We start from the raw sequence: 23,764 nt of genomic DNA on the forward strand, positions 1-23,764 counted from the left end.
CCACAATTCAAAATATTAATTTACTTGACTAATTTAACTTCTAATGGAGAGACTCCTGTTGAAGGGATGGCTGGGTGTAATTTAATTCGACCTCCTGATCAAAGGACCACTAACTTAGAAGTTATATCGGATTGATTAGAGCCTTGTCTAGTCAGATTTTGAAAATTTTTGAAGATGGAGGTTCTACGTTTTTTCTGGGCAGCTGAACCACAAGCTTAACCACTCCCAGAACTGATATTTAATGTAAGCAGGCAAAAGGGTTAGGCTTTTTGTTTGCTTAGGTTTTGTGGGTGTTTGTTTGTTTGTTTCTTAAGCTGAGAGACTGCTTCTTAAATGGAAGTTACTTCTTGCTACAGAAAACATGTTGGGAAGGTGAGCTTAGCAATATACCAGTTCTTCATTATTTCTTCAGAAGAAAATATGGCAGAAGAAAATGATATAATCAGCTCTACCTTACTCAGAAGATTTCTGGTAGGTGGGAAATACTCAAGTTGCTCTGGCAGCTGAGAACAAGAAAGCTTCAGTAAGCCCTAGAATGAAGATGATAAAACCAAAATTTTCTTACAAGTAGTTATATATCCTTGCTGCAAATTAATATAGAAAAGCATATTGAATACAGTTTGTAACCTACATCATTAAAGTATTCCTTTTTGTTACCTTTGAAGTTCAATTGTTGGATTCTCTGTAATTGAATATCTTTTTACCAATATCCAATCAAGCAACTTTCACAGAGTACATGCAATTAGATTTATTTTTTAATTATGCAATTCCAACATTTATAGAAATTATGCTCCTCAAGAGAGAATACAATTGACGTTCTTTGTATTGTTATTCACAGTAAGCCAACATTGTATACATCTTTATAAATTAAACTAATGCCTTCCCTATAGGTTTTAAAATCTCTAGCGAGTGCCTTACACACTTGGTCATCTTGCCTTGTAATCACTGCTTCACTTCAGCAATCAAATAAGAATGACCCACTTTCTTGCCTCATAGATTCTTCGTGGACTGTAAGCATACTTAGATGTTAATACCTAGATGGTTTAAAGACTAAATAAATCAGCATAACTAGCTCCTGTCATGTTAAGAAAACCTTATGAATAAAAGCACAGCTAAATTAAATAATTTAGATTTAGGCAGACTTTTATGTATTTGTGCACATATACATACTGTATTGTGTATGAAAAGTAGGATAAGCTTGAGCATGATTTTATATCTGGCCTTAAATGCTGGTTGGAGTACCTTTTCATACCTTTTTAATAGCTTTTTGCTCCTGAAAAACTATGCCAGTTTGCACACCTGAGATGTTGTCTGCAGTACTGCAAAAATTTTTCCCACATTCACAAATGCCCAAGGCTGTCTTGGAACAATTGCAGCAAAAAAGAAGAGGTAGCAAAATCTTGAGAGAACTATTTTACATTAGAATTTCTAGCTGTATCCAACACTTCCTGAAATCAGGTCTATCTAACTAAAATTTTTTTTGAAATAATTTAAAAATGTGCAGGTTTTGTTTCTAAGGAAAATTAAAAAATTCAAGAAAACAAAATTCAGTTGAACAAAAATTCCCATTCAAAATTGAAATGCAATTCCTGCCTTCCAAACAGACATGCAAAAGCATATAAATGCTCAGCCAACTTACTTAACAAAGATTAACAAAACCCAGGTTACCAGAAAAAAACCTCATCTTAGTAAATGTACAACCGATAGCAGCTCAGTAAATCTGGCAACTATTACTGCCCCTCCCCACTCTCCATAAGCCTGTTGTGGGGAGCAGATGGTCATTAATAATTGGCAGTCCCTGGTACCTTCCTTGCAGGCCCGTTCAAGTGTCCATCCGCCTCGTCTTGTGGCATGGCCACTGGGCCACCAGTAGGCGGATGAGGAGCATGGTGCACTGGCCCTTCCTTCCTCGCCTCTGTCATTGCAAGGGCTGTCCCCTTATGCCATCCCTGCAGTGCCTCCTGGCTTGAAGGAACCTGGTCCTCATTTGATCAGGCTATACGTGCAACCTTTTTCTCCTTGGGGGTTAGAAAAATCTCTAGATGGGAGACACTGACAACAGAATGTACTCTTCAATAGGATTAAATTCCCAAAACAATTTTTACTCCCTGCTGTACGTGCAGACACACATACATATACACAGAATTTTATTACCCAGGCCCAATTCACATCCCGTCACCTTGTGGTGACCTCTTACAAGGAAATGTTTAGCATAATTCCTATTCTTTTTCTATATACAACAATTAATTAGTCTTCATTACATATATACTTGAACAAATTTTAACTGAGGTAATAAAATTCAAAAAAGTAATTTGGGACTACTAGTATCATTCATATTCTACCAAGTTGCTATTTTCCCTTTTCAGCAGGGTTCTGCATCATAAAACTTAAATCCTCCAGGTTTACATTTACTTTCAATTCACTCAGATTTTAAATCTACAAGTCAAAACATGAGCTGCAGATCCTGTTACATCACACTCCTACATTGCACGTGCTGTATGTACTTAAGCTTAAATTTTACAGCATAATTAATTCTTAAAATTAATGCAGTGTGTGCCAATTAGTTGTTGGTAGTTAGTGGTGTAGCTTTTCTTTTTTTAAACTTCCTGCCCTTTTTAAATATTAACTAATAATTACAGTGCATTAGTTGAAGCTTTTTAACTTTCATTTATATCCATTTACAATCATATCATTTTTAGTGATAAGGTTGGATTAAGTCACTTGTGGGAATATATTAACCTTTTGTTCAGGAAGAGATGAGACATTGCTTCCACCTGCTCTACAAATATACACTGGGTTTTCTTATGTTAATATCAGGCCCATTTGAATCTTATATAAAAACTTCGGTGTGGGTGTACAGATACAACTAGGATGCTTACATTTAATACTGCTCAAACAAGTAGTGGTGATGACTCACAAATTCTATATACCAAGGAAATGGAATTAATCCTCTCAAACCATGTGTCCCTAGTGTACTTCCATGAGAGAGAACTGTGTTTGGATGAATGTGATGATCAGAGAAAGGCACTGCATTGAGATATGCGGGAACTGAAGTCTCAAGACAAGTAATACGGGCATTATATGCAGTCAGTTAGTTACAAAAAGTTCCCCAGGAAATACTGCACTCTGCATCTGACTGAACTCTGTTACTCTCAAAAACAGTACCTTTGAACCTTTGCTCCTTTCATGCTCTTAAATCTACTTCAGCTGGTAACTCTTCCAAGCCTAAGTGTCTCATTCTGGTCACTAAGTATTAGTAAAACATCTACTATTTTCTAGACCTTGTTGAGAATACTGATTCAGTTTTGGGCCCCTCCATACAAGTCAGACAGCAATGGTCAAGCTGGTCTGGGGTTGGAGCCCCATGCAGAGAGGCTGAGGGAAGGGGCCATGCTTGGCCTGGGGAAGGGGTGGATTTGGGCACCTACCAGCAACCTGCCAGTGCCTGCGAGGAGGTTATGGAAGAGACAGAGCCAGGCCCTTCGTGCGGGTGCACGGCGGGAGGGCGAGAGGCAGCAGAGGTAAGCTGAAACAAGAGAGGCTCAGGCTGGACAGAGTCCTGACCAACCTAGCCTGAGCTCATGGCTGACCCTGCATTGAGCGGGAGTTCGGATCAGAGCCCTCCTGCAGTCCCTTCCCACCTCAATTACCCTATGATCCTCAGTGCACTATCTGGCAACTAATGATCATCTGAACGTAGTGTGGAAGAATTCTCTAAAATATTCCAGCACAGGTTATTTGTAACTGACGTTGTTAAAATGAGCCATAGGTTAAATGAAGCATTATACCAAAAAAAGGTGCATATAGGGAAAAAAATGCCAAATTAAATTCTTTATAATGGAAATAATGGAGGTTTTTTAGAATTAGAGCTATATCTTCTTGAATTAAAAACAAGTGAATGCAAACACAGAGATTCAATCTGTTGGTAATTGGAGAGAATGGGAAGTATTATCACTATCTAAAAATCAAGTAAGATAGGTCATCTGGAAAGTGCTTCCCTAATATTTGACTGCAGAAAAGTCTGTAAAAACTGAGGAGAACAAGTGGGAACACAGTCCTGTGTAAACTTAGGCAGAACCGGAATTTTTCTTTAATCCCAGATTTACTAGTGCATTGAAGACCAAAGTTCAAGGCTTAGGAAACCTACTGGTAAGTCCACTTAAAAGGTAAAAGCTTTTATAGAGTACACATATGGAGAAGCTCACACTACAGGCTGTGTGATTTTGAGTTTTTGTACCACCCAGCTGCCTCTTAGGTGTTTCACAGCCTCTGCCCAGGAGGCTTTCTGTCCAATGCTTCCAAATCCAATACCATAATCACATAATGATAGGGTATTTGCTAGAACAAGGAACTCTGATTTGAAAATCCCATTTTCAAATAATAACGGAATTTTTTCTGCACATACAGGTATTTTAGGATGAAATTTAAGACAAATTTTCTGCCACACCATGCAAGTTTTCAAAGATCAATAAAAAGAACAGATCTTGTTAGCTCAGAAAACATCCCAAATTATTTCTCTTTCTCTCCTTCCAAATACATTTGTCTAGCTACTTAAGACTTCCATTACCAGATGAATGATTCCCATGTAAAAAGACAATTTGTGAAACAGTTTAATGATTTTTCCACATGGAAACTTCTCTATAAACAGAGAATTTTACATGCACTGCACTGTTCTAGTTTATACAACTCCAACTGACCTGAAGTTTACACAACTCTTGTAATCCAGGAATGCACTAGTAGATCATATGTTTTCTCAGCCATTAATGCCTGTAGTATCTGAACAAAGTCAGGCTTGTTTTAATCTCAGACTTCTTTCCTACACTGGTATTACATTCCATTAAAAAAAAAAGTGGCAAATGAAGTATTTTCTTTTTATCAGAATGGGGTCTTATACAAAAAGGCTGTGCAGACTAAGACAAATTCCAACATACTGTATTTTAGAAACAGTGGTCAAGACTTTGCTGTTATAATACAACAGCAAACCTTTGGTTATAATATAATGAAACTATGACTAAGGGAATTTACATTTGTATAACTGAAGATGGAATTTGGGCTATATGCATAAATGAAAAAGATTATCAGATTACAATATTTGGCAAAGAAAGGAGGGGAGAGTAAGCAGTGTCTAAACAGCATTTCCACCACTTTTATTCTATCACCATCCCTCCAAACTTAGCTACAGACTACTCTGATTTTGAATTAAACTTGGCTGTAATGACTTGCTAGTGAGTACTCCATAGCAAATTAATTATGCTCACTCATCTTTCAGCTATGCAAATTTACCAATTATATTGCTTTTTACAAAAGTTAGTCCTCTCTTCCCCAGACCCCTTTCCCAACATTCCTTAGATTTTTCCTTTCCCCCTGATGAAGGATAGGTTAAAAGCTAGGTGCTCTAGATTTTTTTTTTTTAGATGTGAGTGTAAAGAAAGATTCTCAATTTATAGCAATTAAATTCACAGAATATCCAAGTAAGTCAAAGAAGTTACTCTGAAGTAGCACTGGAAAGCACTGGCCCCGACTGAACAGGGAATATCAACACGTGCTGACAAACCTTAGATAGCCTCAGTGGGCTCGTCATCAGAAATGAGGATAAGCACATGGCCCCCTTATGTTTAAGTGATTTGATGGTGCTGTATAAATATCTCTTATCAGAACAAGATTGCTAGCATTCTCTTCATTTTCATAATCAAATTATCAGATGTAAAACTGTAAAGGAAGACTCTGCGAGTTAAGCTGAACTGTTTGAGCTCAAAATAGGACTTAAAAATTAATTACATTCCATAAAGCCCAGCAAATCTTGGGCCTTCTATCCATTCAAACCTTTTATCTTTTTATTACTCCCCACATCATAACTCTGGACTTTAAACTTCAGCTCCTCAGCTTTACCAGTGATTTTGCTACACACAATTGACTTCTCAACTGAAACATTCTTAATAGTACCACTAATTGTTTTTTTCTCTTTCCATTCCAAAATGTAAAAGTATCTGGTCTCAAAAGCCTTTGAAAATAACTTTTAATTCTATATTTTTTCTTTCTCTGTTTTTCAGTGTTAAAAAAAGGAACAATTTCAAAAAAGCTAAAAAATCAGTCTAAGCTGCTGCTTTTGCTGGAGGGCTAAGAAAAGACCTATGCAGCTAATTGATGAAAATATTCAAATGTGCTGATTTCTTTCACCTTATTAATTACAACTGGATCAAAATTTGTTTATGGACTGCTGGATCAAAATTTTAAAAGCAACTAACTGATTTAGAAGTTTATATTTTTCAGTAAGACAGGTCCTGCTTCCTGGTAAAGTAAAGAATACTTACAAACCTGCACAAAGTCTTATTTCCAAAAGTGGCTGCTTGCGCTCCCACTGAAGTTTACAATTGTTACAGTGTGCTCAGCTCCTCTGGAGCTGAGGCCATATTTAAGTTGTCTTTGCTTTTTTTCTTTTCTTTTCTTTTTTTTTTTTTTTTTCAAATCAGTTGTAAAACCTGCACAGCTGAAGACAAATTTTATTAGTAATAATGAAATAAAATATTTAGAATGGGTTAATACAGTCCAAAAAAGCCATATACAGAACAAAAAGACTTTATATATTAACTCTTCATACTTGCAGAAAGGAATTAAGGTAACTGAATCAATGATAACCATCATCAGAGAGAAAAGGTTAATGGGATGTTGAACTAACTTGCTTTTAACATATTTTGGTCAGTCAGCACAAGTAATTTTGAAACTGTGCTTTTAGGCAGATTTTTTTGCTTCCGTCTTAGAAGATGGTGACCTCCAGAACCACAAGATTTATGTTCTCTGACTGCAAGCCAGATTCCTGTATCCTGTTTATTATTTAATACATGCTGTGTAAAACAAGCACAATTCAAATGCTTTGCCACTCAATCAAGAGTCAAGCCCTAGCCCACATTTAAACGGAATTTAGATATGTGTTTTATCCAATGATTATTTAATAATCCTGAATTGCAACCAATTAAACCTCCTTCCATATGAATGCCCCAGCCACTCTGGTTATCATGGAAGAAAAGAGGAGAGCATTTCTCTCACAGCAAATTGGACAGCTAGTGATTGCTGCAATTTGGAGTGAAAACTATTTAAATCCTTTCTGGCAGAGGAAGAAGTTAAACCTGGATCTCTTAGTTCCTGGATGATGCTTTAACTCACATGTTGTGAAAAGAAAACCCTGCCACCTCTTGTCCTGATTGTTAAATGGCTCCTGCTGTCTTTCTGATGAAAAGGTTGCTGATCTCTCACACTACAAGATCACAAACGGACAGAAAGATGTCCCTGCATGAAGAATTGGGTTTCAAACATACCCATGTACCGCTCAGGTCTCAGCAGCGATCACCAAGAATTTGGATGGTTCCCTGCTCCACTCCTCATGGGCTGCACAGAGAGCCTGGTGGGGCAAACCCAGGCTCCCACTGGCCAGGAATTTGAGTCTCAGAGCCAGCCACAACAATCTAACCAATTTTCCTTAAAGCTGCTTCTCCCATCACGTGACTGCATGAAATTCAAGTTTCCAGTAAATCATAGGCAGGCTGATTCCAGGAGCCACTACTCCTCTGGACAAGTTAGTAGTATGGGTAAGATAAACAAGGTTAAAATTCAGCAGAAAAATATAAGGAAATCTCAGCAAAACCTGCACAATTTTCCGTATGATCTCATGACATATTACAAAATCTCTGATACTTAGCAGGTTTAAATTATACAGTCTTACCCTATTGATCTAAACCTTTCTTTTGCCACCTTTCTCATTCTCTCTCCTGAGTCACTATTCGCTTTCTTTGTATCAGTGTCTGTAGCATGTGAATCTGTGAAGAAGTGAGCAGCCCAACACTCATTTTCTGCACTGCAGACTATCAGCATCTCCAGCTTGCAGACTCAGTTGCAGTGGAACAAAGTACTTATGACAAATAGGATCAAATAAAATAATACAAAAAAATTTACTACTTGTTTGGTTTTTACTTCCTTTTCTGCTTCTATTTTTATTTTCTATGTTCTGTTTTCACATTAATTTCTTTCCTTCCTTATGTGCATTTCCTCACCTTCCCTCCTAATTTACATGTATTTCCCTTCTCCTCCCTCCTCTCACATTCACGTCTACTCACAGAAGCATTACAATATCACAGTATTGTTAAAACTACAGAATTACAAGTACAGTCTGGCTCCAGCTAACCGTGGTCCTTGCAAACCATTTTACTTCCTGCAAACTAAAACTGGAGATGCAGAAAGCATTCAAGGACATCTTGAACAACATTCAAGGCCCTCCTACGGTTTAGCTGGACCGAGGCTCAGTTCCCATGAATGCAGCACTAGCCTATGCCTGCAGAGATGGCTACAATAAATGGTTGTTCATGATATCTTATGAAATAGAATGAATAGTGGAATATGGGATTCATCTTATTTCTGCATGAATAGAGGAGAGACACATCCTCCTACAGAGTTTGGTTGGGTCTTTTTGCATCAATTTGTCTTTAAACTGCATGAAACTAAAGCAAATTAAGCTCACATATATATATTACTGTAGCTGTGCTTGAGATTATGCTCAAGTTCCTGAAGCCAGCTGCACCCACAGATCCTAGAGGAGTAGGACTTTCATGTGAATCTGGCTATCCCCATGCCTGAGTCACTCCTCCTCGAGAGCCCTTGGCTCAACCAACTTAGATAAAGTGAGATTTAATGTGTAGGTGGCATGGATTATCTGGGAATTCCGGCTCAAGCAAGCTAACAAATAAAGTCTAGACAAACACGTAGTCAAATACCATTCTAGCAAAAGTGGTTCCCCATTGTATACGTGGAGATTTGTGAAGGCTTGCAACTACCTCCCAGTCCTTAGCAAAATAACAGCTATTGGCTCATAGACAACAGATGTCTTTGAAAGACGGATGTTTTTCTTTCAGTTCTCCTTGTTTAGGTGACAGAGTATTGTTCAAAGTATGCCTAAGACTGCATCCAAACTGCTGGGAAGCTGTGATAGAAATTTCACAAAAAGTGACTTGCATGAGATTCCTGAGGTTTCCCAACTTCATCCAGGAAAAGAATAAGACTGGCTTTTCTCACATAAATGTAAGACTGACCTTCAATTAAACCAAGATATGCAAAATCCATTAAAAAAAAAAAAAAGCCCAGAAACAAAATAGATTGAAGAAAACTTGATCAAATTTTATAAAAGTCTCTTTCCCAGCATTTTACTCCCACATATGCTTTATCTACCCCACACCCAAACTACCACCATATGAGGAAGAGCACTTATCTGCCCCAGCGTCTTTCTCCTAGTAGCCGCAAAATGATTTACATGAATTAAGCTTCACTATATGCCTGTAAGATAAAACAGTGTAACTAGGCAAGATACAGGACAGATGCAGAAGTGAAATCAATTGCTAAAAGGTATATTAAAAAAGACTGAGTCAAAAAGTAGGTTTCAGCATCCCTGGTTCTCAGTTCCTAGTTGCACTACCTGACTGCTCTTACTATTTTGTAATCACTGTGATATTTATAAATATTTTGAAGATTTCTACACATCACTGATGGTAATGATATTTTAAATCTCTCTACTATCAGACTAAAAAAATATCTTTGTTTTCATGCTAACAGATCTCACAAAAGTCCAAAAGTACCTCATACACCATTCATTTAGCACGATTTTCTTCTCTGGAATAAAATGTAGCACCCAGCTTGTGTGCTGTGCCACAGCTGTTCCAGTAGAGCATTAACACTCCCAAGCACACAGAGCATGCTTAATGCCTCTTTACAAATAAGCATGAAGCATGAAAACAAGGCAAGAGTAATTCAGAAACAACTTTAATTTATGAGTCTGAGGGGGTCTCAGTGAATCAAGTGAATCACTCAGTGGATCAAGTGAATTTTTGTGGCATTTTTTAGGATTTTATGCACAAAATCAAGAGGAAAACCTTTGCAGGGAAACTGCTGCATCTGGAAAGCTTTTTGAGAACCCATGTCACTGTGCTTCTTGACTCCCATCACTTTCATGGCCATCCTTCCAGTGTCTCACAAGCTGCCATCCTGCCTCTTCTCCACAACATTTCTGCAATTACAACCCCACAGCTCTACAGTCACACATCTTACATGTGGCACAGGGTTGGGTCACAGTCCTGAAAAGACTTACTGAAGCCCCAGTGAAGTGCACTGAATTTACTTACACATTTAAAAAGCATTGTGTTTTGTTAATACAAGATTTTTTGGCTCAGATTTTTACTTTCTGTGAGCATCATGGTAATTTTTAAAGACTAACAAAATGGATGCTAGCCTCTGGGATGACTTATGTCTGGTGCAAAAAGATGAGGGACCAACTTATTTAGTTACTTCTTACCTTGTCAATACCATTGCAACTCAACCATTCAGAAAGGAGACAAATTTGTTAACAAAGTTAAATTAAAGGCCCATCAAATTAAATTGCAGCTATTATTAATATTAAAAATAATGTCTTCCACTATGCAAAAAAGCCATCATAAACAGCACCAGCTTTTACCTAAACAGTTTACAGATTCTAGTAATTAGCAGAGTAAAACCTACTCTGGCACAACTTTACAACTGCATGCAGATAGATACATTATTTCCCCCATTAATCTTAATAGCAAATAGTAGTAGTGTTGGCGATGGTGACAAACACCCAAATTTAGGTCAGGGGATTAAATAGCTGTGAGGACGGCTGTCAGTTCACACTATAGTTATGCTTCTCTAAAAAGGCACAGCTGTTTGTTGACATGGATTTTGATGTTACACAGATATGTGTCTGAAACAGCTGACTAAATTATCATGGAAAATTTTCTTCATGAGAAGACAAACAACAGCAATTTGTAGATTTATGTTCTTGATTCATGGATTTTAACACAAAGTTCTTAGGGTTTTTTGGGGGGGGGTTTGTTGTTGAGCAAGAGGGTGATAATACAAGATGACAGGAACAGCATGTGTTCTTAGCCAACCTGCTGTTTCTAAACAATGCTGGGAAACTGCTGACATACCAATATGTATCACTTGTACGGCAAAACTGCTGAAAGTAACTCAGAGTGCACATTCATCTACAGCTTCAGATCTGCTCACCAGGTTCCTTGGGAAAGTGCCTGGCTCCAGACTGCAGACTTTCTCCAGGGGCAGTGAACATTGAACCATCCTGATGCAGCACCAGGGGTCCTGCCATTCCACCCAGCGTGACTCTTGGTTAATGCCATGACTGAGGTGGAAGACACTGAGGAGGTGTTATCTCAGTAACATAGGGAAGCACATACTGGTGTTCATGGTTGCATCTGGGATGTGGCTGATGTGATCATAAGACAGGTAATCCAGAACAGATGTACAAGTGAGAACTTTCAAACAGGAGAGGAACAGAAGAGGTGTTTTCTGTAACTAATACTAACGAGAAGTCAAAACTTCTCTTTTACTCAATGCTTACTCATTAAAACAGAATATGCTGACCTTCCCCCACATCAAAAATTCTTGTAACTTTCTATAGTGAGCAAATCTATATTTGAATTGGCTTCTGATGATAGTGGTGATTTATGGATGGCTGGTCCTAAATGCTATTTGCAATAATCTGAAAAGCAAAGGGATATGGCTGTAAAGCACTGCAGGGCCCTGGTAGGAGAGACATAGCCCATCACCACATCTTCCTTTGTAAAGGGCTGAATCCTGCATCCTATGTAATCTCTGACAAGTCTCATTTATTTCTACGGTACAAGTCTTTGCATTTAAAAGATTGTCAAGACAACCTTAAACTCCTGGGAATAAAGATTTACTTTTCAATCAAGGATACTCCAAAGGAAGTCCTAAATGTGTTTATCAAGTACACTCCAAATACTCAGAGAAATGGAAAACATTTTTCAGTCAATTTACTTGGAAAATCCAGGTCAGGCTTCATAAATATCAAAGACTTTCATAGAGAAGCTAACTGCTTTAGACTTCCTACAGGAAATTTTTGGGGTGTGACATGCTGAACAATGACCATTTAGATGAAGTTATTAAATCCATTTTAAGTTTAGTGTGCATGCTACTAAGTAGGCGATTAACAATTGCTGCTCTAAGCTCAGTAAAGGTCTCTGCTGAGTGTGCATCTATGGTCAAAAAAAGGTCAGCTAATCAGGAGTAACTGGTTTTATAGACACTTTCAATTAATGCAAGCGTGGGACAGATAGTTCTGTGATGGTGTTGATGATCACCACCACTAGTTTGATTGCACTAGCCTAAATAGGGGTAAGACCTTACAGCAGTTTGGATTTGGGACCTGATTCAGTCAAAAACTAACCCAGCAGAAAAAAAAAAAAAGGGTGGGTGAGAAATTAGTTTTCGGTAAGGAGCAGACTCTCCTTTTGGTTGAGTATGGGCAATTGGGATTGGAAATTATGAAATATCATCTTCTTTTGGTACCAGCCAAACTTCGTTGGCTTAAGACAGCAATATTGTAAAATATTAGGATCTGCAAGGAATGAGATGCACAATAATACAAGAAATATTATAACTCCTTTAAGGTAACTAAATGATGGAGCTTCATTTGGAATAGAAAGTATCAGTCTGATCACCACCTATGAAAGGTGCCATTGCACTAGAAGTTTTGGAGAGGGTGACAAAGATTATTGATGTGAAAAGCATTTCTAAATATAAACACTTAAAAGAGTGATATTTGGGTGATTTTTTTTTCATTTAGAAAAGATACGAGTAAGACAGAATTGCACACATTAATGATTAATAGAAAAAAAGATGATGACAAACTTTTAGTCTTCCTGCAATGTAATTCAAAAACAAGGAGACAAACAGGAGAAGTATTTTAAATCAATCAAGGAAAGACTTTTTACAAAGTGTCTAATTAAACTATGCAACTCTTTTCCACAGGAAGTAATTTGGGACAGCACTATAAAAGGAGTCATGAAATGACTGGACATTTAGACTTACTACTAATGCCATTGATTTGGAAGAGATACTAAGTCTCATGCCTGCAGACTTACATTTAAGCAATCTATATCAAAAAAAGCTCAATACTGCAGAAGCAACTGTTCCTAAATCTGTCTTCAGTGGTGTTTCGTACATCCTCTTGTGAAACTTTGGTTGCTACTTATTGCCATAGACCAGTGTACTGAACTGTTGGAATATTTTTCATCTGATCTTGTATAGGAATTACATTGCTCCTTACAAAATGAGCAACAGTATCTCGTGGAAGCCTCTGTCATGCATAGTTACGGAAAAATGTAGGCGGGGATGACCACAGGAGATCATCAAGTCCAATGTCCCACTCAAAGCAAGGTTAATTTTACAGTTAGATTAGGTTGATTGGGGTCTTTTCCAGTTGAATTGCAAAAATCCTCAAGGACAGAGGTTCTACAGCTGCTGAGCAAACTGCTTTGAGTGCTGTGCCACCCTCACCATGAATTTGCTGCTCACATACAATTGGAATTTCCCTTGTCACATCTTTTAACCCTATCCCCTTTCTTTTTATTGTACACCTCTGGGAAGAGACTGGCTCTGTGTTCTCTCTAACCCCTGCTAAGTGGAGGGATATTGAAAGACTACCATCAGTCCAGAAATACACTTTGCCCTTCTAAAATGTGTTTTTTATCTGGTAACAGTCTTTAAACATATCTGCTGATTGCAAACTTCAAATTGCAAAACAGATTAAATGGGATAGAAAAGTAGGCCTACATTAGCCACCAAATTTCTCATACTTTGGCTTTTAAACCTGCTATCCATATATTTTCCAAAAAGTCTATGTTTTTAATTCAACCTAATTGTGACCTCTCTAAAGTTAGGAAATCAAATTATCAAGAACTAAATTGATCAAGCATATTGTATGAAATTTAAGGTGCTTCTTTGTACAACTTGTGTATGGGCTATAATATCAGGATGACCTAGAAGATGCACTGTACTACATTCCTTTATCTAGACTGCAGACTTCTGTCTCTTTCCATAAAAAAACAGAAGCCTGAGGATGGCTCTTTTAAGACACTCAAAAAACATGCTTTCAAGATGTCTGTGCTTGACAGTTCAACTGCAGGAAAGATACAACTAAAAAGAGGTATTCATCTTTTAAGTACAGGCAGGGATGTTAATCTTGTGGTTCAGAACTGACAGTTTTTCTTTTCAAGTGTCATAGACTTGAGCTGTGATTACACACTCTTCACAGGCTCCAACAAAAGCAGCTCGTTTCATCTATGCTTCATGCTGTTGGGCTATTGTTTCACATATTCATTTTGATAAATCATACAAAATGCTACCTTGAAATTAAGTTTTTGTCATTAACAGTAGAAACAATACCTATGTAAACATTTTTTTTATAAAATTCTACGAGATTTTTAAAATGTTCTACCAATTCAGTAAGGTTGCCAGTATTTCTCTCTGATCTGTTTCATTACTACTCTCTACCTTGTTTTATTATTACTCTTATTTTACAGTTTAGGACATTTAACAATGTCATTCTTCTTTACCACTTTCTGGTCAAGATGTCTACATACCAAAAACATTAGACTCTTAGAATCCAAATAAGCTACACCATTTTTTTTCCCCCCAGGATTGTTGTGAAAAGCATAGTGAAGGCTTTCATTTTGTTTGCAACGAACAAGAGAAGGTGTGGCAGCTAGTCTTGCTCCTGCCAGCCCTGAACCTGACTATCACAGCCATCCCCTGCTTCATTGTATACACCACAAATGGAATGGTGTAGCACAGTGTAACAGAAAAAAAAAAAAAAAAAGGTCAAATAATCTGCAATAAACCCAAGGGAACTCTTCTTCAGTCCTTCAATGAGTCAAAAAAACCCCTCCAAACTGTCATTCTTTACCTTGATTTTGCTTCCTTGGAAGGGCGCAGGTCTCACAAAGGAGCAATATTCTAAATTACTGTACACCTTCTGGACAGGAAATCTTTTTAACTTTGTGAAAGGTGAAAAGCAATTTTGTGAATTGACATAACATTCTAGCCAGTCCAAAAAGTGACCAAGCTAGGGTTTTAAAGGTCAGCATTCATTTAATGTGATTGCAACACTCTCCCAATGAAATAATCTCTGTTTTTATTTCAAAGAGATACAGCACAAAACTATTGATTTTTGGAAAGTTTTAAACATTCTACTCTGATTCAAAAATACACTCTTAATAAAAAATACTATTACATCAGTAGGATGACTACCTTCCTCAAAAACAAACAAACAAATCAGGTTTTCTTCCAATCCTAATTCTATAGAAAACACATGACCTAATTTTTAAAGTAATTATCCAATCTGCTTACTTTGGTTTTAAAACATAATAATTTGAATGTTAAATATCTAAGTGAGAGTTCTTCAAATGTGAAAGTAATTGATTACTCACTTGTACTGTGTTAAATACAGTAATTGGCAATACAGATTGTATGCAGAATTACTCTTTAATAGAATTTGCACATTCAGCCCTCCAGCTGAATTTGTGGGATGACTGCCAAACCCCTCCCTCCTGTTGCTGACAGCTTGTGGCAATGCTGTGCAGAGTTCTTCACACTACATTCTCTTGCATCCCAGACATTATCTAGAAATCTAGGTGGCTCAGTGTTGAAAGATTGCTCAAACTTTCTCCTGCTTTCTTCCATCGTGAAGAGAACACAAATTAAGAGAGTATAAACCAGAAACTTCAAAAGCTCCCAGACACACCATCACAAGATAGCAAACTCAACAAAGCAGTGCTTCATTCCTTGCAAACAAGGATGTTGTGCATGCTATGAATTTACGGAATTTCAAGTGACAAAACAAACAGAAAACAAATCCATACAGTGAAGCAAACTCTGACTGAGGAAAATCCTGAGCTTCAAAACTGTTGAAGGCTGGCAGTGCATTTGGAGAATACATTACAATACTTGTTTTTACAGCATTTTTTAGGCATAAACTTTTACCTACCTCTGGTTAAAAAACTTGGTCTGACCTAGTGTGGTCATTGTTATGCTCTACATCTGTGTTGGGTTTGCGTGGCAAGGTTTTAGTAGCGGGGGGGAGCTACAGGAGTGGCTTCTGTGAGAAGCTGCTAGAAGCTTCCCCTGTGTCTGACAGAGCCAATGCCAGCTGGCTCCAAGATGGACTCGCCACTGGCCAAGGCCAAGCCAATCAGTGCCTCTGGGATAACATATTTAAGAAGGAAAAAAACAGTTAGAGAGAGCTTTTGCAGCCGGAAAGAGGACTAAGAAGATGTAAGAAACTCTGCAGACACCAAGGTCAGTGCAGAAGGAGGGGGAGGAGGTGCTCTGGGTGCCGGAGCAGAGATCCCCCTGCAGCCCATGGTGAAGACCATGGTGAAGCAGGCTGTCCTCCTGCAGCCCATGGAGGAAAGATGATGGGGTGTAGCGATTCCACCTGCAGCCCGTGGAGGACCCCACGCTGGAGCAGGTGGAGGCACCTGAAGGAGGCTGTGGCCCATGGGAAGCCCGCGCTGGAGCAAGCACCTGGCAGGACCTGTGGACTCATGTAGAGAGCAGCCCACGCCAGAGCAGGTTTGCTGGCAGGACTTGTGACCCCGTGGGGGACCCACGCTGGAGCAGTTTGCTCCTGAAGGTCTGCATCCCGTGGGAGAGACCATGCTACAGAAGTTTGTGAAGGACTATCTCCCGTGAGAGGGACCCCACGCTGGAGCAGGGGAACAATGAGAGGAGTCCTCCCCCTGAGGATGAAGAAGCAACAGAAACACCGCGTGATGAACTGACCGTAACCCCCACTCCCCGTCCCCCTGTGCCGCTGGTGGGGGCGGAGGTTGAAGCCGGGAGTGAAGTTGAGCCCGGGAAGATGGGAGGGGTGGGGGGAGGTGTTTTAAGATTTGATTTTATTTCTCATTCCTCTACTCTGTTCTGCTTAGTAATAAATTAGATGAATTTCCTCTCTAAGTTCAGTCTGTTTTGCTCGTGACGATAATTAGAGAGTGATCTCTCCCTGTCCTTATCTCGACCCACAAGCTTTTCATTATACCTTTTCTCCCCTGTCTGGTGAACAAGGGGAGTGATAGAGCGGCTCTGGTGGGCACCCGGCCTCCAGCCAGGGTCAATGCACCACAACATCATAGTGAACCTCATTTCCCTTTCCCTGGGTCTTTCTACAATTATCCTGTTGCATCCTTACCTGGGTCTGGTTCCAAAATTATGTGTGTGCACTACAGAAACCTTGGGAGTGAGTCAGCATTAATCTCACCCAGTATTTACCTTCACTTCCCTGTTCAATCAAGCCCAAGGCTAAAAAAGGTGCCTCAATCATAACTCATATCTACTCACCTGTCTCCCATCTCTGCAACAAGAGGGCTTTGCTAACAAACTACAGCAGCTTTTAGGAGGTGGATTTTCATGTGCAGAGATGTGCAGATCTTGGAGGTTTATACAGCCCCATTCTATTGAATTAACAGTGAGCTAGACACAGGAAAGAAAAAGGAATAATCATACATGCAGACTACTGATAAAGCGTGCTCTTCAACTGCTTGCTACTACAGATACTTGCTACAAAACAGGGAAGAAGACAAAGAATAATTAATTTCTGACAATAAGTTTACAGATATAATAAACTGCATATTCCAGTACATTTATATTTTGAACACAGAATTTTCAGCCTATGAATTTACCTTTAGATGTGAAGGTCTCATGTATCTTGTATGTTTCTTCAGCTGCTTTTACAGATATACCGCTGTCATGGTTTTACCCCAGCTGGCAGCTGAGCACCACGCAGCCCACTCGTTCACTCCCCCCATCGGGATGGGGGAGAGAATTGGAAAAGTTAAAGTGAGAAAACACGTGGGCTGAGATAAAGACAGTTTAATAGGTAAAGCAAAAGCCACGCGCACAAGCAAAGCAAAGCAAGGAATTCATTCACCACTTCCCATGGGCAGGCAGGTGTTCAGCCATCCCCAGGAAAGCAGGGCTCTGTCATGCGTAACGGTTACTTGGGAAGACAAACACCATCACTCCGAACGCTGGCGCCCCACCTCTTCCTCTTCCCCCAAGCTCCTTATAAACTGAGCATGACGTCATATAGTATGGAATATCCATTTGGTCAGTTTGGGTCACCTGTCCTGTCTGTGTCTCCTCCCAACTTCTTGTGCACCCCCAGCCATCCCGCTGGCAGGGCAGTGCAAGAAGCAGAAAAGGCCTTGGCCCCGTGTAAACACTGCTCAACAATAGGTCCATAGAACAAAAACATCTCTATATTATCAATGCTGTCTCCAGCACAAATCCAAAACACATCCCCACACTAGCTACTATGAAGAAAATCAACCCTCTCAGCTGAAACCGGGACAACCACTTTTTTGGCTGACATACAAAGCAAGTAGAGCATTATTCAGCCATGTTCTTGCTTTTTACTTCAATTCAGACAAGTTGGGAAGAGTGGTTTATGTCAACATTATCCCAATTTCTCAAAAGAAGTGATGTTCTTTAATCAATACAAACAAAATCTTGCTATCTCCTCCATCCCTGCTCTGTTATCGGCACCAAGGCCAGTGTGACTATGAACTAGAACAAAAGACTCGACAACGATGTGGCGCTGGAATGACATTTTGTTTGTGACAAGGAATTTTTCTTTCCTTTTTCCCAGAGCTTATCTACAAAACCTAAATTATCTCCCTAAAATGTTTATTTCTATATGCTTTTCTGATAAGAGTGCCTGAATGAATTATTCAACAGTGAAGAATCATGCTGTCTTGCCTCACTCTACTGTTACGATGCTTGGATATATATGGAGGGACAAAATGTTTCTGAATTTACTTGAACAGGGAATGAATAGAAAGAACAGCAGATCCATTTTCAATGTAATTTTAAAAACTGCAGTCATGTTGTACCTCTATTTTATACATATTTCTGATATTGTAAGAAGCAAATGAATGCACCATTTTTTTGGTAAGATTTTGTTATTTAAGCCCATTAGCTAGAGGTCAAGATACAATGCCAGTAAATACTCCAATCCCATTTTCTGAAGTTCTCTCTTCAGCTACTTGTTAGAAGTAGTGCTAGAGGATCTAATACTGGTTTCTTCCATGCACACCACGGGCACGGGAATGTAAAAAGCCAGTTTAACCTACTAGGTTTGACTAGCCTAAGCAAAGAGGCTCTGTGGCTTAACTGGTAGCAGTGTCTCAAAGTTGTATCACTGTTAAAACTGATAGCCTCCATCGCTGTAAGTCTCTGAGTCCTTTACAGATATGAAAGACCAGCATAAAATATAAGCCTGAAATAGGTGGGAGTGTTCAAGACATGACATCTGTGTTGGGAATATGAATTCATTCAACATCTTTGGCATTGTTTCTTTCAACTGCTGAGAGCAGATGTCCCATATCTGCCTCTCATTCAATGGAAAGCTAAAATATTTAAGAGAAAAAATGAACATTAGGTCACAACATCCTGGTTTTTACAATTAAGCACATCAAAGAGCAGTAAAGTCATTCTGGCTTCCTCATATGCCCCCTTCTGGTTCAGTCAACACATACAGGCACAGTTTTCATTATTGCAATGAAAAAAAAAAAAAAAAGTTATTGCTGTCCTACTTCAAGTCACATGAGCACAGACTCCCAGATCCCCTGTCACATCTGTTTATAAGTATTTGCCTTTTTAAAAAATATATCTTCAGTTAGTCCTGGCACATATCTTACAATTTAAATGTCTAAATTTCTTCACATTGCAAAAAGAAAAAGGTGCCCTTGTAAGGGTAAATTTTCAACCTGTCAAAAAAATGTTCCCCTTGTTTCATTTGCAACAAACCTTAAATGTAGCCGAGAGGAACCAAGAACACAGTAAGCAAGGGGAAGTTCTCACCCCTGAACCTCACAGACATACGTTTGGCCATTCTGTGTACTTTAACAGCATCAGAAGGATTCCTCTGGTGGGAAGGGCAGAGTAAGCTGAATGGTCTGGGTAAAATTCAGACTGGTTGGTATGACAAAGTTTTAAATAATTGGAAAATCTGATGCAGGGATTAAAGGATAGAAAATATAATTAGTGCAGTCAGCATGGTTTTATGGAACGTAGGTAATACCAGACAAACTAGATTTAAGGTATTTGGACTTATGAGGCATTTGACTTCGTATCATGTAGCTTTCTGTTTCAATAAATGTACTAAGAACAGCTCTGAGGGACTGTACCCTACAAAGGACTGAGAAGCCATAATGGGAACAAGGAATTGACTTATTCTTTATTCCCTGCAGTGATTCTCTGACCAAAAAAAAATGGAAAATGTAAAAAACACTGTTTATGGAAGCACAGCTGCACGGAGGAGGAGTAAAGAAGCAAAATCACCTCTGGCACTGGCAGAAACAGCACTGGAGGATCATATACAGACCTTGTGCCACGTGGTAAAGGGTATGTTGAAGTGCTAGAGATTTAGAAAAGACCACAAGGATTATTTACCACTGTAGAAAATTCCTTTTGAGAAAGGTAGGCTTACAACAGGTCAATCTGTTTAGCTTATCAAAGAAATGAGAGACAACCTGATTACAGTATGCAATTATCTTGTGGAGAGGAAGGCATAAAAGGTCAGACGAACTGGACTAGGAAGTAGGCCATGTATACACAACAGAAAGGGCACAGCTAATTAACAAGGCCAATGGTATATTCTCCATTTGTGAGGAATTTCCAGTCAAAATCAGATTCCTTACAGGGGGACATGCTCTGCTCAGAGAAGTTACCAGGTGCAGCACAGCAGCAATCTGATGAAGCTGAATGGCCTGCTGCAGCCAGACACTAGATCATAATTTGGCCTTAAACATCATGATCAGGCCCTGCTAGTCCCCGAAACCAGGGGAGCCTGTCCCTGCAAACACAGGGCCTCCAGTGTTATCTCCAGCAGATAACAGCACCTCTGTCGCCAGACTTATTAACTATTCCCTTCAGTACACCTACAAAATAATTTGAAAGCATTCTTGGAGATGTTTAAAAAAATGTATCTTCTTCTGTCTGAGCTTTACACTTGAAGGAAGAGCACATTCTGAACTAGCTGCAGGAAGTGAGATTTTGCAATCACTTTTTAAAATCCAGGCTCATTTTAGCATTAGCATCCGGCATTGCCCCATTCCCAGTATGCTGGGATAAATCCCTGCTCTGAGGATACAAGGGCAACTGGTGTGCCTGAGCATAGGCCTAGGCAGGGGAAAATGCAACTCTAAAATCTGTGAGGTGACTCTGTAGAGAAAACCTGAGCAGACCTGTCACAGCCCTTCACTCTACAGACCACTTCCTTGGTCAGAAAGACAGGCCCCGTGGCAAGGACTCTTACCTGGACCTCCAGGCAGCTCTGACCCCTTCTGAAAGTGCTTGCTGGGCTGGAGCTGCTGTTCATGCCTTTTTTACCAGGGCAGAGGCTCTGCATTTTGCTTGATGAGAAATAGTGAAAGGAGAAATAATATTCCTTCTGTAATTTTCAATAAAAAGAGAAGTTACTTGACTGTGAACTTTCAGCCTCCATAGGACAAGCTTCTGCCCAAATCATTAAGAGTCTTGGAAAACACCGAGAATCAGGCAGTAGGGGAGGAGATCCCCTGGCAAGGTCCTTCTTTGTGATTTCACTGAGAGGAAGTCTGCTGCTCACACAAGAGCAGCCTCTCCTAAAATGAGCACTACAAGCTCTGTCTATTCATTTAGTGGTTTGGGGTGAAAAACTGGCCCTGTTGAAATCACCGGCCAAATCCTATTGACTTAAATAATTTAATGGAGACCCTGAGAGGGCAGACAAGTCATGTAGACGTTAAGGTCTATATATGTATCACACATACCAGTGAAACCAACAGCACAGAGGATACTGGGAACCCGTGGAGGAATTTCCAGGAAAGACTACACAAGCACCAAAGCACTGTTGCAGGATGACTCCTATTTCTCTCCCACTCATTTTTCCTTCCTCTTTCTATTCCTTCTAAGGCAGCACTACAGGAGAGGGAAGAACAGCACAGGAACTGCTAAGCCCCTTAAACTGAAGGACAATAGATTAGATTATATATTAGGAAGAAATTCTTTACTGTTAAAGTGGTGAGGCACTGGACCAGGTTGCTCAGAGAGGTTGTGGATGCCCCGTCCCTGGAACTGTTCAGGGCCAGGTTGGATGAGGCTTTGGGCAACATGGTCTAGTGGAGGGTGTCCCTGCCCATGGCAGGGGGGTTGAACTAGATGATCTTTAAGGTCCCTTCAACCCAAACCATTCTATGGTTCTCCAAGTAGGCCTGGCCCAAGACAGCTCAGAAAAGGCATAAGAAGGCAAGACACACCTTACTGGGTCTCATCAGTGATCCAGCTACCCCCATATGTCTCCAGCAGTGGGAGACACTATTTCAGGAGAGCATGCAATCCTGTCCACTTTCTGCAGTATCTTCCCTGAGGATTGCTCAGCATCAATGGCCATGGGAATAGGGATGATATACAGTACCGTTCTGCCTATTCCCTTTAGTATTTTTTTATGGATCTTTAGTCCATTATTTTTTCCATTCCTCTTTTGAGCCAATTGATACCATTATCCTCCACAACCTTCTGCAGCAACTTCTGGTAGTTCACCATTCACTGTATAAAGAAGTACTTCTTATTTTTGTTAAACTGCTCTCTCCTTAGTTCGTATGCCCTGCAGTTCAGGTATTCCATGATTTAGCCAAGAGCAGTTCTGCATCTGTTGTTTGCTATCAACTGCCTTCACAATCTGGAAAATGTGAGTCACATGCCTTCCTCCTTCAGAATTCTCTCTCTAAACTGGAAAGTCCCAGGCATTTTCATTTTTACTGTTTTCCAGTCCTTCTCTGTATCTTTTCTAACTATCCTTCTTGCAGATACCAGAACTATACCCAGGAGGCAAAACGTGTGTGCAACAAAGTTTCGCACAGTGGAAAAATCATGCTTTCTGGTTTGTTCACAAGACAGCACTGAGACAGGCCTGACATTATTCTGAATAAATCTGCCTGGCACCACCTCCAAGAAATTTATGTCATGGGCCTGTCAAAGCTCTCCTCCTCCTCTGTCTTCAATCTTTTCTTCACCCTCCTACTGCATGCTCACATTCCTCCAAGCCAAGTCCACACTGCTTTCCCATTTTTCTGCTACACTCCCACTTTCTATGCCTCCCTTTCCAACTGCAGATAAGCACAGGACCCTGCATGCACCCATTTACTGTGCACGAAAGACTGCTGAATATGCTATGAAAAAGATATGGGAGATCTGCACCACTGCCTCATCTTGCAGCTAGCTACCAAGAGACATCTGCATTTGTATTGCAGTTGGGAGCAGTTGTTACCATTTGTATAATGTAAAGAAACTCTTTTCATGTATCTCTGACCTTGTGTGTGCCAGTTTGGGGGAGCCAAGCTCACCTTCCTGTGCCTAAGAGTGGCTCAGGGCTGCTGAGACTAGATGCACTTCAACACCTCAGCCACAGTGCCTGCACCTCCCACGACCTTGCCTTCAGTGCTGAACATCACCAACCAGCTGAGTCAAAGCAGCACTGCTAGCAAGGAAAAGGGAGAATATCATCAAAGGAGAATACCATCAAACTCCACCTTTCCTTCCCCCCTCATTTTTGCCTGTGCACTGAAGGCCCACTATTTTCACAGCCATTTTGTCAACACTAGAAAGAGCATGTGGTGAAAAAAGGTGCTAACCAGGGTGAAGCATGCAGGCATCAGATCACTATTAAAAAGAAAGTTGTCAGGCTAGTGGTTTAGTTTTCCATAGTGATAAGCTTGGGAAGGGCATTTCTTCAGGAAACAACTCAATCACCATTGCTGAGGCTGCACAGATTTTTGCCTCTCCTCCTTGCCTATGTGCTTAGGTTGCTGCCGGCCTTGCTTGTGCCTTTACAGCTAGGGCTTTCCAT

Source organism: Balearica regulorum, chromosome 8 (genome assembly GCF_011004875.1).
Source record: "Balearica regulorum gibbericeps isolate bBalReg1 chromosome 8, bBalReg1.pri, whole genome shotgun sequence".
Classification (NCBI taxonomy): Eukaryota; Metazoa; Chordata; class Aves; order Gruiformes; family Gruidae; genus Balearica; species Balearica regulorum.